Source organism: Cynocephalus volans, chromosome 2 (assembly GCF_027409185.1).
Source record: "Cynocephalus volans isolate mCynVol1 chromosome 2, mCynVol1.pri, whole genome shotgun sequence".
NCBI lineage: Eukaryota > Metazoa > Chordata > Mammalia > Dermoptera > Cynocephalidae > Cynocephalus > Cynocephalus volans.
In genome coordinates this window covers 87,847,492-87,868,034 of record NC_084461.1, presented here as the reverse complement: position 1 = coordinate 87,868,034, position 20,543 = coordinate 87,847,492, and positions in this window count along the sequence as shown.

Below are 20,543 nucleotides of genomic sequence, written 5' to 3'. Positions count from 1 at the left end.
TTTTTGATATTTTATATTGCTTTGTCTTCAAAATCACTAGTGTCTACTGCAGTGTCTAATATGTCGTTAATCCAATCCAGTGTATTTTTTCATTTCAGATAGTGAGTTTTAAATCTATGGACGTTCATTTGGGTCTTTCTGTGTATGTCCTATGTCTCTCATCATCATATTCATATTTTCCTCTACTGTCTTAAATGTGTGGAATATATTTATAGGAGCTTCTTTTTTCATATCTGTGTTTGATTACTCTATTATCTCTATAACTTTTTGTTCTGTTTCTAGTAGTAGATTTTTCTCCTGATTAAGAGTCATATTTTTTCTTCTTTGCCTGCCTGGTAATTTTTGATTGGGAAATGCATATTGCAAATTTTACTTGTTGAGTTCAGGATTTTATTCTATTCTTTTAATTAGTGTAGGACATTGATATGCATTTAAATACTTTTTCATCTGTTTGCTAGTTTCTAGGCTTGCCTTTATGCATTTCTGTCAGATATGTCCTTTACTGCCTGTTGTCCAGTGTGTGAAAACTGTTCTTTCATACATTTTGTACAGCTTTCTAGTTATTATTTTAAGGTTGCTGGATAAATTTAGCCTTTGTTATTCCATTGTTGTCACAGGGAGAAGTGTAATTCATTATTGTTTTGAAGTGTTTTTATTTTTACTTAAAATGTAATGAATATTACTTCATATCAATGTGTATTTATTTATGTAATCACATTTGGTAGATGACTTTATTTCATTGTGTGTAGGAATTGTAATGTAATTATCAATTCACAATTTGTTGATCTCTAGGTAATTTCTGCTTTTTCAGAATTTGAAATAATTTAATATTTAGCATTATCTCTTGAAAATAGGTTAACAATTGTCATAGTTTTGTAAGTGTGTAATTATTTTATGTTTGTTTATAATTTTAGTAGCTCAATTGAATAGAAATAAATACTTGCATCCTATTTCCAGTCCCTAGGGTATTTAGATAGCCTGGTGTTAAAAATTAGCATAATTAACAAATTGGTTAAGCAGTGGGTTAATAAAGTAGCTGAATAAGATAATCAAGTTATTTTCAAGGTTCTAACATGTATTTTATGTCACTAACATCAATTAAGAGCATGGAAATAATGGAAAGTATGAAATATGTTTCCTATTTTATTCAGATTTTTCTTGACTGACACCCAATTGTTACACGACAATTTATTACCATTTCCTGACACCATTACTTAAGTATTCTTTCTTCTGCTCTACCTGTTATTTGTGATTTCAGAAGGCAGAAGAAAAAGGAAAAAAATATATGTGTATATAGTAAGGATAGATTATTCTGAGGATCAAGACACCACAAAGGTGAAAAGAGGAGAACTAAACTTAACACTTACCCGTTTTTTGTAGCACCTCTCAATTGCTTCCATATGCAATCACTACTTTTTAAATTTCTGAACTTCTTTGCTTAGAATGTTTACTTCTGTTTTAGCTTTTGAGATTTGAAGTTGCTGCAATCAATTTTTAGGCATTTCTAAAAGCATTTACCAAATGTACTAAGAGTATAATAATGGGAGAATAAGCATTTGGTATAAATGAAGGACATATTATTCAGATGTGTTATCTCAAGGGCTGCAAATTTAAACAATGTTTTCAGTTTGTTTTAGGCTGAAAATAGAATTTGGTAATCTGGGCGCCAATGTCCCTATGACTTGATACAGTTACATACTACAAACCTTGTCTAAGATTTCAAAAGGAAACTGATAATCAAGAAATGAAAATAATAGTCTGACTTTTTAAAGCATTGAGTAGAGCTTTCCTTGCTATTTGCAGTAGAGAGAGTACACACAGTATTAACTTGAGTGTTAAAGCTCAAATTTCTTTTGTCAAAAGACATCCAAACAATAAAGGAGAATACCAGAAAACTTGCTTAAATGAAGTCCTTCGGAAAGATTCCATGCAAAACTGTTGCCCATTCATATAAGCAACTCAATTAAATACATGAGGAAAGATAAGAGTGTTGACAAATTTAGCTGCTTTACATTGCAACTGAGACTCCCAAAAAGAGCTAGCGGAAGGTAGATGGCATATTCTAACCTACCCTCAAAAGTCACTCAGTAATTTCCACAACATGGAAATTTAGGAAGGCAGACATAAAGACCTTTCATAATTCACAGACATGTTTTAAAAATACCAAGTTCACATTGAAATTGTTTTGCTAAGGAAAACCTTACGGTGTTAGAAAAAGAAAACAGACGATGTAAGCAAACATATTCACATAGGCCAGGCAACAGAGAAAATGCTAAACTTTTGAAAGTAATAAGTTGTACTCCTGTAGCTAGTCTGCACCTTATCAGCCTAATCACAATGAAAGTATGATGAACAACCCAGTAAGGGAGAGAAGTTAAAATAGGAATTATTTCCCTGAAATTTATATTTTATTTTTTTTAAGAAAATCCTATATTTCTTAATGAAATTTTTCTTTAAAATTTTAGATTTTCAAGTCATATGTTTCAAAGTGTACCAATTTTCACTCATTGACTATCAGTCCACCTATTTTAGTCTATCTTATTAACAAATATAAAACAGTATGCAGTGTCATATGCTGTTTGAGAGAATAAAAATATATTCAACATTTCTAGAAGAATATGAAGCATATATATTTTTAAAAACTAAAATGATCATCCCTATGATCCAATTATTTTTCAGAATTTATTTTAAAGAAACAACCAGATAAGTATGTATCTGTATTTTGGTATTCTTTATAAAAGAAAAAAGGACAGAGAAATCCACTTGTACTAATTATCTTAAAAAGAATTCATTGAACAAGTGATGGCTCAACAATATGTATCAGTTAGTGTGCATTCAGGAATACAAACACCACTCTAAATATTTTCACAGATAAACTCAAACCTGAAAGAAACTTGCAAGGACATTAGGAAATGTACTTTGCTGAATTTCAGCCCTTTTGTGATATAGATAAGAGAAGAAAGCAATAGAATTAAGAAAAAAACAGAAAATTAACCAGCATAGTCCATACTGGAGTATAATTAAACTTTTAAAGAAAATTCATTGTGTTTATATGTATTCAGATGGACACAGATTCACGTTTTTGACATGTACAAATAAATTACAGAATAAAATGTATATAATGTGATGTAAATAAAGACATTTAAAATTATATCTGTATATATTCTTATTAAGTGTTAAACATGGAAGTGTGAGCATATGTAGATTTTTTCTATTCATTCACTTTTTGGTAGTTTAGATTTTGGCTTCATTTAAAATATTTACTTTGAGATAATTTTATATTTACAAAAGAATTGCAAAAACAGTGCAAAGAACTCCTACGTAATAGTGGAAAGAATCTCTACATAATGGCCTTCATCCAGTTACTCCATATATTAACATCTTACATGATACCATCATCGACCTAAGAAATTAACCCTGGTATAGTACTGTTAGCTAATCTAGAGAATTTATTCAAATGTCACCAGTTTTTCCACTCATTTTTTTCTGTTTTTTAATTTTAATTTTTATTTTCATTTATCAATATACAATGTAGTTGATTTTTGTGTCCCTTTACCAATTCCGCCCGGCTGCCTCCCTCTCCCCGCTCCCACCCATCAACATCGAATCAGTTCACTTGTCTTAACAAGTTTGAGGAATTGTGATTGTTGTGTCTTCTTCCCTGCTCCCCCCCCCCGTTTGTTTGTATATTTATTTATTTATTTTTAGCTCCCACAAATAAGTGAGAACATGTGGTATTTCTCCTTCTGTGCCTGACATTTCACTTAATATGATTTTTTCTAAGTCCATCCATGTTGCTGCGAATGGTAGTGTTTCTTTTTTTTTTTTTATAGCAGAGTAGAATTCCGTTGTGTAGATATACCACTGTTTCCATATCCTCTCATCTGATGATGGACATTTGGGCTGGTTCCAACTCTTGGCTATTGTAAATAGTGCTTCAATAAACATTGGAGTACAGGTATCCCTTCAGCATGATGATTTCCATTCCTCTGGGTATATTCCCAGCAGTGGAATAGCTGGGTCATATGGTACATCTATCTGTAATTGTTTGAGGAGCCTCCAAACCATTTTCCATAAAGGCTGCACCATTTTGCAGTCCCACCAACCGTGTAGGAGGGTTCCTTTTTCTCTGCAACCTTGTCAGCATTTATCATTGTAGAGCTAGGGCTGGGTCTGGAGCTCACAGGCCCTTGAACCTGTTCACAAACCCTTCACATGCAGGTCTATGAGCTAGGTAATGGGCAAAAAGGTCCTTGGGGACTTGGTTGAAGAAAGGGTAGCCTTTTTTCAGCACAAATGCATCTAGGAGCTAAGCAGTCCACAGAGAAACTCAGAACTTAACTGCTACCGGGCAAAGTCAACTTGAAAACTGAACAGCTGCCAGCGGTGTAAACATGCTCTATTTTTAGATGGGAGCTCTGCCAGCCAGCTTCTGCTTCACAAACTGAAGAACACACAATAGCAAGTAACTTAAAAGATATATGGGTGCACATGCCCACTAACTACACCAGCACACAACTTGTTTACAAGAAATGTGCTGTTTGACCCCCAACCAGACCTAAGCCAAGGGAGCCTGACTACATTATCCTATTTTCCCCACAATCATTCTGAGTCTTTTGGATATTAGCCATCCTAACTGGAGTGGAATGGTATCTCAGCATGGTTTTGATTTGCATTTCCCAAATGCTGAGTGATGTTGAGCATTCTTTCATGTGTCTGTTTGCCATTCATATATCTTCCTTTGAGAAATGCCTCTTCAGCTCCTTTGCCCATTTTTTAATTGGGTTACTTGTTTTTTTGCTGTAAAGTTGTTCCAGTTCCTTATATATTCTGGATATTAATCCTTTTTCAGCTGTATATTTTGCAAATATTTTCTCCGAGTCTGTTGGCTGTCTTTTAACTCTGTTAATTGTTTCTTTTGCCATGCAGAAGCTTTTTAGATTGATATAATCTCATTTGTTTATTTTAATTTGTTTATTTTCATAGCTGAGTACTATTCCATTGTGTATATGATACTACATTTTCTTTATCCAATTGTCTGTCAATGGACAAATGGACATTTGGGATGGTTCCATACTTTGGCTATTTTGAACAGGGCTGTGGTAAACATGGGAGTGTGGGCATCCCTTAACATGATGATTTCCATTCTTTTGGGTATACATCCAATACTGGGTGTGGGGAAAATAGGATAATTTAGTCAGACTCCCTTGGCTCAGGTATGGTTGAGCAGCACATTCTTAATTCTTTATAAACAAGTTGTGTATGTGAAGTTAGTGTGCATGTGCACCCATGTATCTTTCTAGTTTGCTGCTATTGTGTGTTCTGCAGTTTGTGAAGCAGGATTCCTGGCAGAAAGCTCACATCTAAAGATAGATCATGTTTACTCTGCTGGCAGCTGCTCAGTTTCAGTTTCTCTTTGGACTTTGCCTGTAGTAGTTGAGTTTTGGAGTTTCTGAGTTTCTCTTTGTACTGCTTAACTCATAGTGTTGTGTATACTGAATAAAGACTGTTCCTTCTTCAACCAAGGCTCCAAGGACCTTTGTGCAAGTTACCTAGCTCATAGACACGCATGCAAAGGGTTTTTGAATAGGCTCGACGGGTCTGGGAGTTCCAGACCCCAGCCTTAGCTCTACACTGGGATTGCTGGATAGTACAGTAGTTCTATCTGTGGTTGTTTGAGAAACCTCCACATTGCTTTCTATACTGGCTGTACTAATTTACAATTTCACCAACAACATATAAGTATTCCCCTTTTTTTCCATCCTCACCAGCATTTATTTTCTGTCTTTTTGGTAATAGCCAGTCTAACTTGGGTAAGATGGTATCTCAATGTAGCTTTGATTTGCATTTCTCTGATGATTAAGGATGTTGAGTGTTTCTTCATACACCTGTTGGCCATTTGTATATCTTCTTTTGAGAAGTGTCAAGCTCCTTTGCCAGTTTCTTAATCAGGTTTTTGTTTTTCGACTGGAGTTGTTTGAGTACCTTGAATATTCTACATACTAACCCTTGTCAGATGCATAGTTTGCAAACATTTTCTCCCATTCTGCAGATTGCTTCTTTTCTCTGTTGATTGTTTCCATTGCTGTGCAGAAGCTTTTAATTTGAGATAGCCCTATTTATTTTTTCTTTCGTGCCTGTGCTTTTGAGATCTTATTCAAAAGGTGTTTGTTCGGTGCTACTTCCTAAAGCATTTCCTCCATGTTTCATTCTAGGAGTTTTATAGTTTCAGTTTTCCTAACAGTATCATGGTGTTTTGGTTACTATAACTTTGTAGTATATTTTGAAGTCAGGTAGTGTAATGTCTTTGGCTTACTTCTGTTGCTCAGGATTTCTTTGGCTATCTGGGGTCTTTTGTTGTTCCATATGAATGTTAGGATTGCCTTTTTCTATGTCTGAGAAGAATGCCATTGGTATTCTGATAGGGATTGTAATAAATCTGTAGATTGCTTTGGGTAGCATGGACATCTTCACAACATTAATTCTTCCAATCCAAGAACAGGGAATGTGTTTCCATTTTTTGTGTCCTCTTTAATTTAATTCATCAGTGTTTTATAGTTTTTATTGTAGAGAACTTTTAACTTCTTGATTGTATTTGTTCCTAGGCACTTTACTTTATTGGTAGTTATTGTAAATGGGCTTACTTTCTTGATTTTATTTTTCTGCTAGCTCATTGTTGGTGTATAGAAATGTTACTGATTTTTGTATATTGATTTTGTATCTTGAAACTTTACTGAATTCATTTATCTGCTCTAAAAGATTTTTTGTGAAGTCTATAGGCTTTTCTCTATATAAGATCATGTCATCTGCAAGGAGGGATGATTTGACTGTATCTTTTCCAATGTTCTTTTTTTCCTTCTCTTGCCTGATTGCTCTGGCTAGACCTTCCAGTACTATGTTAAACAGGAGTAGTGAGAGTGGGCATCCTTGTATCGTTCATGTTCTTAGAGGAAAAGCTTCCAATTTTCCCCATTAGGAGGTTAGCTATGGGTTTGTTATATATAGCTTTTATGGTGATGAGACACTTTCCTTCCACATGTAATTTGTTGAGAATCTTCATTATTAAGTAATGTTGAGTTTTGTCAAATGCTTTTCCTGCAGCTACTGAGATGATCCTATGGTTTATGTCCTTCATTTGTTGATGTGGTGTATCACATTTATTGATTTGTGTATGTAGAACCATTCTTTCATCCCTGGGATGAATCCCACTTGATCATGGTGTATGATCTTTTTGATGTGTTGTTGAAATCTGTATACTAGCATTTTGTTGAGAATTTTTGCATCTATGCTCTGTAAGGATATTGGCCTGTAATTTTCTTTTTATGTTTTGTTTTTGTTTGATTTTGGTATCAGGATGATACTAGCCTCATAGAATGAATTTGTAAGAGTAGCTTCTTCTCTAAGTTTTTGAACCAGTTTGTAAAGAATTAATTAATTCTTTTTAAAAGGTTTGTATAATTTGGCAGTGAGGACTTACAGTCCTGGGTTTTTCTTTGTTGGGAGACTGCTGGTTACTGATTTAATCTTGTTGCTTGTTATTAATGTTTTCAGGTTTTCTATTTCTTCTTGGTTGAGTTTCAGCAGGTTGTATGTGTCTCAAAACTTATCCAATTCCTTCAGATTTTGAAATTTGTGGTAACATATAGTGTTTCATAATAGTTTCTAATGATTCTTTGTATTTTTATGGTATTGGTTATATGTCTCCTTTTTAATTTCTGATTTTTGTTATTTGAGTCTTCTCTCTTCTTTTATTATTTAGTCTAGCTAATGGTTGGCCAAGTTTGATTACCTTCTCAACAAAACAACCTTTTGCTTTCTTGATCTTTTGTGTTATGTTTCTTTCTTGGTCTCTATTTTATTTAGTTCTGCTCTGATTTTTATTATTTCTTTCCAACTAATAATTTTGGGATTGGATTGTTCTAGCTTTTCCAGTTCCTTGAAGTGAAATGTTAGGCTACTTATTTAAAAATCTCTCTACTTTTTTTTTTTTTTTTTTTTTACTGACTATAAATTTAGATTTCTTTTTTCTTTATTATGTCGATATACATTGTGGCTGATTATTGTTGCCCATCACCAAAACCTCCCTCCCTCCTCCCTACCCCCCTCCCCCCCAACAATGTCCTTTCTGTTTGCTTGTCTTATCAACTTCAAGTAATTGTGGTTGTTATATCTTCTCCCCCCCCCGTTTTTTTTTTTTTTTTTGTGTGTGTGTGTGTGTGTGTGTGTGTGTGTGTGTGTGTGTGTGAATTATATATTAATTTTTAGCTCCCACCAATAAGTGAGAACATGTGGTATTTTTCTTTCTGTGCCTGACTTGTTTCACTTAATATAATTCTCTCAAGGTCCATCCATGTTGTTGCAAATGGCAGTATTTCATTCGTTTTTATAGCTGAGTAGTATTCCATTGTGTAGATGTACCACATTTTCCCTATCCACTCATCTGATGATGGACATTTGGGCTGGTTCCAACTCTTGGCTATTGCAAAGAGTGCTGCGATGAACATTGGGGAACAGGTACACCAAAAATCTCTCTACTTTTTAATGTAAGCACTTATTGCAATAAACTTCTCACTACTGCTCTTGCAGTATTCCATAGGTATTGGTATGAAGTGCATGTTTTTTTATTTGTCTCAAGAAAATTTTTTGATTTCCTTCTTAATATCTTCTTTGAACCATTGGTAGATCAGCAACATGGTTTTTAGTTTCCATGTATTTTTATAGTTCCCAAAGTTTCACTTGTTTTTGATTTCTAGTTTACTGGATCTAATGATATTTGCTTTATATATCTGTGTCCTCCAATGTTGGGTGCATATATATTTACACTTTGTATATCTTCTTGCTGAGTTGATTCTTTTATCATTATATAATACCCTTCTTTGTCTCTTTTTATAAATTTTGGTTTAAAGTCTATTTTATCAGATATAAGCATAGATACTTCTTGATCATTTTTGCTTTCCATGAGTGGAATATATTTTTCCGTCCCTTCACTATTAGTCTATATGTGTCTATATACTAGTGACGTGTTTCTTGCAGGCAGCATATAGCTGTGTCTAGATTTTTATCCATTCAAGTGGGGAATTTAATCCATTTACTTTCAGGGTTATTATTGAGGTATTATCTTGTTCCTGACATTTTAATAATTTTTAATAGTTGCTTTATATTTCTTTTGTTCCTGTCTTTCATTTTTCTTGCTTGTCTTTGATGTTTGGGGTTTATTTTATAGTGATAATATACACTTTCTTTTTCTTTCTCATTTGTTATCTATTCTACTAGTAGCTTTTATTCTTTCTCGTGTATGTATGGCGATATATGTTGCTCCCTGTAAATCCATAATATGGATGTTTATACAGTAAAGGTTGTACCATAGATCTTTTAGGATTTCTTCATCTTTTTGAGGTCTCTTTTCTCTTTTTTGTCCTTTGGGGTTATTTTGAAAAGCCTGTCTTTGAGTTCAGAAAGTTTTTCTTCTGCTTGCTCTAGACTGTTGCCTAAGACCTCAGTTGTATTTTTTTATTTTGTTGAATGTATTTTTCAGTTCCAAGATTTCTCCTTGTTTCTTTTTTAAGATATCTATCTCTGTTGATTTTTTTCCTTCAGATCCTGGATTGTTTTTCTCATTTCATTGTGTTGTCTATCTGCATTTTCTTGCATCTTATTGAATTTCCTGAAGAGGAATTCCTTTTCCAGTATTTCACTGGTTTTCTTTTGCGGGGTTGGGGGCAGGGAGGAATTGGTACTAAAGAATAATTGTATTCCTTTGGGGGTTTGTTTCCCTCTTTTTTCCCCCCTTATTTCTAGTATCCCAGTGTTGATGTATGGTCATCTGGTGGAGTAGTTGCTTCTAACACTCTGGAGTAGCTTTTGAAGGGAGAAACTTTTTCTTGTAGATGTGCTCTACAGTGACAGTTGAGCAGGATGTTTTAGTTTTCATTCTGCATAAATGCAGTAGTGTGGTCTTTATGTGATTTCTTCATCTGAATTCAACATAAGAGTTGTTTGTGACTACCTCTGTGAACACCCTCCCCAGATCAATTGCAGTGGTGTGAATTCCCAACATGTCCCCACACCCAGCACATGGCCTGCAAGGGTCGCACAGCTCCCCTGCAGCTTGGACCACAGACATCCACAACTCTGCACCTTCTCACTTTTCTCCTGCAGGCAGAAACTCCTATTGGGTCCCTGCTGCTCCCAGCTGGGGCACAGAGTGAAGGAGGCCAGATATTTTTTTCCATTCTCTATATGTCTATCCTTAGTTTCTGTGTTCACCAGCATATTTACTACTCCTTTGATGTGTTCTAGCACTCTCCTTTAGTTATTTTTATCCAACTGTAGCTGCGTATTTGTTGTTTTGTTTGTCTGTGTGGAAGAGATGAGTGGTGGCTCCTCCTAGTCAGCAATCTTGCTCCCCCTGTTGTTTAGTAAAATTAGTGTATTTCTGGTTTGATGTTTGTAATTAATTCTGAAAAATTCTAAGTCATTATTTCTTAAACTATTTCTTCTGCTTTATTTTTTTACTTCTAGGATTCTCATTACACATAGGTTGTACCATATGATATGTTCACAGAGTTCTTTGATGTTTTATATTTTTCTCTTTTTTTTCTCTTTGTGTTTCATTTTAGGTAATTTCTATTGATCTATTTTCTGGATTTGTGATTCTTTCCTCAGGTCTGTCAAGTGTACTGATGTGTCTAATGAAGATATTCTTTATCTCTTTATTACTGTGTTTCCAATTTCTAGCATTTCCATTCAATTTTATTTGTTTCCATCTTTCTACTGAACATGCCAATATTATTCTGTACTCTGTCTATCTTTTTCATTAGATCCTTTGACGTATTAACCATGACTATTTTAAACTTCTCATTATAAATGCTAACATCTGTGTCATTTTTTCATTTGGTTTTGATGATTACTTTGACTGTTTTAGTATGCTTTCTCATACTTTTTAAATGCCTTATAGTTCTGCTGAAAACCTGCCATCTTGTGTAGAACAATAGAGACTGAAGTAAATAGTTTTTTATGCCTGGAAATGGCTACAACTTTCATTCTTTATGCCTTTAGTGCAGGGTTTAAGTTAATCTGTTTAGAAGTTGGGCTGGAGAGAGGTATGGTGTTGCTGTGGTCATTATCAATGAACGATAGGATGGAAATTCCTGTAGCAATACCATGTGTTTAATGTGTGGATTGGTTTGACAAAACAATGTCTGCTTGATCCTGAATCTTGGTCTTCCTTTTGCATTGTGCCTTAGAGAGGGTTTGTTTGCATGTTCTTATTTCTTTCCTGCCCTTCCCTCTGCAGTTTTCAACTATTACTTGCTAGTCAAAGCTTAGCTGTATGAACTTGTGAGACATTCTGTTGGTTTGATCCAGCTTTAGTCTTAGGCAGTCATGTTGTCCTGTGTTTTTGGAATGTTATTTTTCTTATAGTTTCTCTTCCCTTCCTTTAGTTTAGTTCTAAGCCCAGTGTGTAGTCATCTACCTCATCCAGGAGTAGCTATTTTTCCTGTATTTCCTTCTCCTAGATGCAATAAATTTTGTCTAGTGCTGTAAAAGTGGTGGTATATTTTGTCCACCTCTGCCACAAATTAAGGCCTTTGTTCCACAGTGGATATGGAGGATAAGTGCCCAAATGGAATTTCTTGCCCCTTCCCATATAACTGTTGTTCCCCTCCTACAGGTATGCACTACAATGGAAACTTTCTTAGGGCCCCTTTTGATCTTTTCTGTGAATATTTAGCAAGGTTTGTTGATAAGTGACTTCAGTGGGGTATAGAATCCCCCGATATATATGAGAATGTTCCACGAGCCCAAATGCAGCTTTCAACAATTTCTCAGTTATTCATATTGAATTCCTGTTGCAAGTACCTGTTTACCACTACATCAAATGAACCAGTGCTCACCTCTCCTTGCCCTCCGCAGGTTGCTGTCTCATTAGACTTTGAAAAACTTAGTTGTTCTATTAACTTAGCTTCAATAATAGGTTCAAAATCAGTCAGGCATTTAAATTTTGCTTTTTGTTGTTTTATCACTGTGTCATTTACAAATGTGGGAGTGAAGCACCTTCACATTCATGAAGACAAATCATTTATTTGCTCTTGCATGGTTTAGAATTTGAATGTAGTTATGACATTTATTCATTCAAAATAACCTACATCTATTTTTTAACCATATCTATCACAAATGTGTGTTTAATTCTTTGTATAAATTAAGGCATAATAACCTATGATATTTCTTGATTTCATAATGAGAAAAAGTATAGCTTAAAAAGATAAAAAGAACAAAATTTTTAGGAGAACATTTAGTGATGATAGAGAACGTTTCTCACTGAAGTATGATTCAAGCTAGTATATGTGTATATGTATAAATGACAGGGCCAGAAAATATAACTGCTTAGGTCATTTTCACATTCTGTGTAGATTTTTTCTGTGAACAAGTTTCCTGGACTTTGTAGTAAAGAATATGGAGTGTAGGAGAGATATTAAATGAGAGGTGTGGAGAAAAGGGCTAGGTTTGTGGTGAGAGGAAGCATATGATTTGTTGAGAGTAAAGGATGGGAACAGAGAAGCCGAGTGGCTACAGGACATAAGTAAATTGTGGTGTGAAAATAATTACGGAAAGAACGTTTTCAAATTGTTGTGCATTATGAGAAAAAGAACAAGAAAAGCATTATTTCTGTGTAAATATCTTGTGGCTGCTTGCTTGATTATATTCCTCTGGCTGTGACATTGTTTTCCAACTAGGCAACAGATATCCCAGGGTTTAATTGGGGAGTTATGTGGTTATATGGAAATCCACCAAATGTTTAAAGCTGTTATGTAGGGTGTTAATTAGATTTTTCATTTCTTCATTTTACTGTTTTGATATAATAATTTTTCATGAGATAAAATGTATTATTTTTATAATGAGAAAATCAATAAGAGCTATTTTTTGAAAATCAGTCTTTAAATTAAAACCCAGTATAGTGAAAAATTAATAGAGCAATAAAACAACATGTATATTGGACTGGGACAGGTCTGCCACAACCTATCTAGGTAAACTTATACAAGAGAAAAAGTTATTTAACCTTCAGTTTCCAAATCAAGCAAATGAGAGCATTAAATTAGATTAGTTACTTTTTAAAATTGTATGCGAGGAAGCCCTAGGACCCAGAGGGCGATATGAGGGTGCTCAGCAGGAAGAGCCTCAGGGTTGCTTGCTTGTATGCCTGTTTTAATATTAAGGTTTCTGTTAATTTTAAGATAATGCTGTTAACCTACAAAAATAGAAGTTGAAAATTTGTGGGCTAAAAACACTTTAGAGTCCTATATTAACTGATATGAGTATAAGACACTTTATTGGGTTCCTAGTGCTGCAATAACAAAGGATCAAAAACTATGTAGCTTAAAACAACAGAAATTTATTCTCTTACAATTCTGGAGGTATTCTAGAAGTATAAAGTGAAGTTATCTGCAGGTCTATGATCCCTCTGAGGGTTCTTGGGAAGAATCTTTCTTTGTATCTTTCTAGCTTTTTGTGGTTGCCAATAATTCTTATTGTTCCTTAGCTGGTAGATGCATCACTCCAATCTCTGCCTCTGTCTTCTCATGGCATTCCTCCTTTTGTGTGTCTGTGTATCTTCAACTCTTCTTTTAAGGACATCAATCATATTGGATTAGGGCACACCCTAATTTAGTATGACCTCATCTTAACTGGATTACATTTACAAAGATCTTACTTTAAAAAATGTCATGTCATGAATACTAGGAGTTAACACTTCAACATATCTTCTAGAGGAACACAGTTCAACCCACAACAGATACTAATGAGGTAAGTATAGCATAGCATAGCATAGCATAGCATAGAATAGAATAACATATTTGCTTTAAAACACCTGCAATGCTTGACATCATGTTTAAAAATATATATGTATATGTATATATGGATTCTAACAATTTTAAGCTGTATGATCTTGAGCAAGACTCTTAACTTTTCTGCGACTTAATATCTTTATCTTTAAAATGCAGCTAATAATTTTACCTACCCCATAAGATTGCTTAGAGATTAAATGAATTCATATATGTAAAGCACTTAGAACAGAGAATGGTACATAGTAGATGCCCTATAACTTCTTATTATTATATTTATATAAATACTAAGGCTTTGTAAATTAATAGCTAAGTGAGAGACTAGCTCCTAAAAAGGAAAGAGAAATACAATGTGGAATGAGATAATGAAGAAGGTACTCAAACAACATAGAACCTGAGCCTAAAACTATGGCTAGAGATTAGACTGGTGAAAAGGAAAGCAACAGCATTTCATGAAATGATGTGAGGAAAAGTCACTCTTTTCTGTTCTTGTTCCTTTCTGTATTCAGTAATAATGAATTGCTCAGTTCCAGTCAAGATGACAGAGAAGATGGTTCCCTGCATCACTCTTTCCCATAAATCAACCAATTTACAACTATTAAAAAGTAAAAACAGCCAAGCTGAGGCCACTAGAGCTCAGAGGAAGAGGAGGAGAGACCAACAGAGTCGATGAAAGCAGAAGCCACGATGAAAGAAAGCAAGAATTGTTCCCACCATTTCAAATTCCAGCAGCTTCAAAGTTGGACCTGGAAAGTGCACTGAGCAAGAGCTGGCAAAAGCTGCTGCTGTGCCCTTCCACTGAAGTTACTTGGAGGCAGTGGGGGAGAAGAGGGCCTTGGTGGCCCTCAGGCCGGCATGATCACTAACAGAGTTCCTTTGGATTCACACAGGAGCGAGGAGACACAACTACTGAAAAAAGGAGCCACTCAGAGGCCGGTGAGTCATCGCAAGGAACTGGCACATGGCCCATCCCATAGGAAGTGTTCGGAGTATGGGTGGTGGGGGAGACGGGCCCACCAGAGGAACATTGCGGCACAGCATGGTCAGCTGATCTGCCCCCCAGTCAGCACAGGACCACTCAGTAGAGACTGGTCAGGAATACGTATTGCAGTGGGTGCCATTTGCTGAAAAGTTTCAGGCCCAGACCGGAGTTTGCCCACAATCCAGGTGTACCAGACCTCACAGGACCTGGAAGTACATACAAGGTCAACAATTAAAACCTGAGCTGCACAAAAAGCCTTCTCCAGGGACTCAGAAGCAAAGCTACAATTTAGCTCTGCTACAGGGCTCAAGTGCTGAACCCCACAGGAAGTTCCCCCATTTTAGAAGTAAGCAAAGGACAACAAAGTAGTTCCAGCAAAGAGTTTAAGTGGTGGGAACAGCAAATAATCCAACACAGAACTGGAGGAAAAAACAAAATATGCACAAACCAGAGACAAAGTTTTATACTAACTAATAAAGTTCTCACATCACCGAAGAACATCTATAAAACCTAGAAGGACCAAAATCCCCCTGGTCTCCTGAGCCAGGGCAGTGGAGGGCTGAGGGCTTCATTTACATCCAGCCCAGCAATGACTGAGACAGTGCTGGAAACCCCCTGGTCTCCCCTGCAGAAGTGAGGAGGGTGCCATGGACCTCACCATACCCCTCTCTTTCCTCCTTCTCCCACCCTATTTCCTTCACCCTTCTCTTCCCCTCCCTGCCAACTGCTCCACAACATCTTAGAATGAAAAAATAGTAATATTAATAAATGAATAAACCAAAAATAAAAAATCCCCTATAGAAATAATGAATCATTTTTACCTGGTTCCAAAATTTTCTACATGAAAACATTTATTCTTCCTTCTTAGGAATTTTCTTTAAAAACTATATCATCCCAAATCATGAGTGTTTTATATATGCTTTTGTGTGAATGTACTCTGCAAAATAAAATAATGAGTTGGATATCTGTTGCCTAGTCTTAAGCAATTCTAGAAAATAAAGGGTGTAGCCAAAAAGACAGTCAACTTTATAAATTAGTATGGTAGCACAAAATTTGAGAAAATTAACAATTATTATGTATGTATACAGTTATTATATATTATACATATATTTATATAGGTATATGCTATTATATATGTACATATTATTATACAGTACACTTTTTATCACACCTATACTTTCACTTATCTAGAGAATGATCATGAATAATTGGATAGGTACCATAACATCTTTACTTTTTTTCATTTTAAAATCCAACGAAGTACTTGAATTTTAAATTATTTTTTGAATGTGGATCAATAAGTGTTCAGAAATGTACTAGCAAATGTGAGACATGGCATTATTTCCAATTCTTGTATTCAAGCAGAGAGACCTTTAAACACATCACAAGACATGTAGGTCAAGAATTAAATGCCAAGACAAACACCAACTGCAGGCATCACAGGTCAAAATAGTCCCTAATAAAACATTCAATGAGAGATGTAAGGATTTCTATTAGAATCTTATAGGCTTTTTAAAAAATATCATAATAAAATGTAATATAAAATAAAATTTGTCATTTTAACCATTTTAAGTATACAATTTAGTGGCATTAATTACAGTCACAATGTAATTCCAGTATTGTCTAACCATTGCCACTACCGTTTCCAAAATTTTCCATCATCCCAAACACTCTTTAACCAGTGAGCAATAATTCCCAATTCCCTTCTCCACTATCTTCTGATAACCTCCAATCTACTTTCTATCTTTATTAATCCATCTGCTCTAGATATTTCAGATAAGTCAGATTATACAGTATTTGTCATTTTTCTTATCTAATTGCTCTGTCTAGAATTTTCAATGCAATATGTCTTAGTGGAAAAAGCTTCAGTCTTTATTATTGAGTACAATGTTCATAAATGCTTTTTATCATTTTCCAGAAATTCCTTTTTATTCCTAGTTTTCTGAGTGTTTTTAATCATGAAAGGGCGTTGGATTTTGTCATGTGTCTTTTCTGAATCATTTGAGATGAATAGTTTTTTTTTCCTTTGTTTCATTATGTAACATTTTGTGAGGTATTACATAGATTGATTTTCTTGTGTTTAAATGTCCTTGCATTCCTAGGACAGATTCTATTTTATAAAGGTGCATAATTCCTTTAATATGCTTTTTAAGAATGCAGTGCTGTTGTATTTGGTTTGCTGATGTTTTGCTGAATATTTTTCATAATCTATATTCATAAATGTTGGTCTGTGGTTTTCTTTTCTTCTGATTTTTAAATCTGTCTTTGGTATGAGAGTATTGCTAACCATACAAAATGAATTTTGAAGTATCTTCTCATCCTCGTTTTGTAAGAGTTTGAGAAGGATTGGTATTAATTTTGGTATTAATTTTAAGATGTTTGCTAAAATTCAGTGAACACATCTAGTCCTGGACTTTTCTTTCCTTTTCTATTTTTTTTTTTTTTTAGGATATTATTTTTTGGTTTTTGTTTTTCAATTTATTTTAATTTAATTTTGTCAATATACAATGTGGTTGATTATTGTGGCCAATTGCCAAAACCTCCCTCACTCCTCCCTGTCCCCCGTCACTCCCAACAATATCCTTTCTGTATGCTTGTTGTATCAATTTCAAGGAATTGTAATTGTTATGTCTTCTTCTCTCCCCCCCCCGTTTTTTTTTTTGTGTATTTATTTATTTATTTTTAGCTCCCACAAATAAGTGAGAACATGTGATATTTCTCTTTCTGTGCCTCACTTGTTTCACTTAATATAATTCTCTCTAGGTCCATCCATGTCATTGCAAATGGCAGTATTTCATTCTTTCTTTATAGCTGAGTAGTATTCCATTGTGTAGATATACTTCATTTTCCGTATCCACTCATCTGATGATGGACATTTGGGCTGGTTCCAACTCTTGGCTATTGTAAAGAGTGCTGCGATGAACATTGGGGAACAGGTATACCTTTGACTTAATGATTTCCATTCCTCTAGGTATATTCCCAGCAGTGGGATAGCTGGGTCATATGGTAGATCTATCTGTAATTGTTTGAGGAACCTCCATACCATTTTCTATACAGTCTACACCATTCTGCAATCCCACCAAAAATGCATGAGAGTTCCTTCTCCTCCACACCCTCGCCAGCATTTATCGTTCAGAGTCTTTTGGATATTAGCCATCCTAACTGGGGTGAGATGGTATCTCAGTGTGGTTTTGATTTGTATTTCCCGAATGCTGAGTGATGTTGAGCATTTTTAGATATGTCTATTGGCCATTTGTATATCTTCCTTAGAGAAATGCCTATTTAGCTCTTTTGTCCATTTTTTTAATTGGGTTGCTTGTTTTTTTCTTGTAAAGTTGTTTCAGTTCCTTGTGTATAATGGATATTAATCCTTTGTCAGATGTATATTTTGCAAATATTTTCTCCCACTCTGTTTGTTTTCTTTTAACTCTGTTAATTGTTTCTTTTGCTGTGCAGAAGATGTTTAGTTTGAAATAATCCCATTTGTTTATTTTTCCTTTGGTTGCCTATGCTTTTAGGGTCATATTCATGAAGTTTATGTCCAGTCCTACTTCCTGAAGTGTTTCTCCTATGTTTTCTTTAAGAAGTTTTATTGTTTCAGGGTGTATATTTAATTCTTTAATCCATTTTGAGTTGACTTTAGTGTATGGTGAAAGGTATGGGTCTAGTTTCATTCTCCTGCATGTTGATATCCAGTTTTCCAGCACCATTTGCTGAAGAGGCAGTCTCTTCCCCAGTGTATAGGCTTTGTGCCTTTGTCAAAGACCAGATAGCTGTAGGTGTGTGGGTTAATTTCTGGATTCTCTATTTTATTACACTGTTCAGTGTGTCTGTTTTTATGCCAGTACCATACTATTTGGTTATTATAGCTTTGTAGTATAGTTTAAAGTCAGGTAGTGTTATGTCTCCAGCTTTATTTTTTTTTTGCTCAGCATTGCATTGGCTATGCGTGGTCTTTTGTTATTCCATATAAATGTCTGGATAGTTCTTTCCATTTCTGAGAAAAATGTCATTGGAATTTTAATGAGTATTGCATTGAATTTGTATATCACTTTGGGTAGTATGGACATTTTCACAATGCTGATTCTTCCAATCCAAGAACATGTGATGTCTTTCCATCCTCTTGTATCCTCTCTAATTTCTCTCAGCAGTCGTTTGTAGTTCTCATTATAGACATTTTTCACCTCCTCGGTTAACTCAATTCCTAAGTATTTTATTTTTTTTGGTGGCTATTGTAAATGGGCAAGCTTTCTTGATTTCTCTCTCTGCCTGTTCACTATTGGAGAAAAGAAATACTACTGATTTTTGTGTGTTGATTTTTGTATCCTGCTACTTTGCTGAAATCCTTGATCAACTTCAAGAGTTTGTTTTGTAGAGGCTTTAGGCAGTTTGATATATAGGAGCATGTCATTTGCAAACAGGGACAGTTTGACTTCATCTTTTCCAATCTGGATGCCCTTTATTTCCTTCTCTTCTCTGATTGCTCTGGCTAGTACTTCCAACACTATGTTGAATAGGAGTGGTGAGAGTGGGCATCCTTGTCTAGTTCCTGTTCTTAAGGGAATAGCTTTCAGCTTTTCCCCATTCAGGATGATATTGGCAGTGGGTTTATCATATATGGCTTGAATTATGTTGAGATAATTTCCATCTATACCTAACTTATTGAGGGTCATTGTCATGAATGAATGTTGAATTTTTTCAAATGCTTTTTCAGCATCTATAGAAATGACCATATGGTCCTTGTGTTTGATTTTATTAATAAGATGTATCACATTTATTGATTTGCATATGTTGAACCAACCTTGCATCCCTGAGATGAATCCCACTTGATCGTGGTGAATAATTTTACGTATGTGTTGCTGTATTCTGTTTGCTAGTATTTTAGTGAGAATTTTTGCATCTATATTCATCAAGGATATCGGCCTGTAGTTTTCTTTTCTGGTTATATCTTTACCTGGTTTTGGTATCAGGATGATGTTTGCTTCATAGAATGAGTTTGAGAGATTTGCCTCTGTTTCAGTCTTTTGGAATAGTTTGTAAAGAATCAGTGTCAATTCCTCTTTGAATGTTTGGTAAAATTCTGCTGTGAATCCATCTGGACCTGGGCTTTTCTTTGTTGGGAGCCTTCTGATAACAGCTTCAAATCTCCTTCATTGTTATTGATCTGTTCAGATTTTCTACGTCTTCATGGCTCAGTTTTGGGAGCTTGTCTGTGTCCAGAAATTTATCCATTTCCTCCAGATTTTCAAATTGGTTGGCATATAGTTGTTTATAGTTGTCTTGAATGATTCCTTGTACTGCACATGTATCAGTTGTAATATCAGGTTTTTCATTTCTAATTTGTATTATTTGGATCTTCTCTCTTCTTTTTTTAGTTAGCCATGCTAATGATTTGTCAATTTTATTTATCTTTTCAAAAAAACAACTTTTTGATTTGTTGATCTTTTGTATTGTTTTTTGGGCTTCAATTTCATTCAGTTCTGCTCTGATCTTACTGATTTCTTTCCATCTGCTTCGTTGGGTTTGGATTGTTCTTGTTTTTCTAGTTCTTTAAGTTGAAGTGTTAGGTTGTTCACTTGCCATCTTTCCATTCTTCTGAAGTGAGCATTTAATGCAATAAATTTCCCTTTTAAGTACTGCTTTTGTAGTATCCCACAGGTTTTGGTATGATATATCATTATTTTCATTAGTTTCAATAAATTTTTTCATTTCTTTTTTGA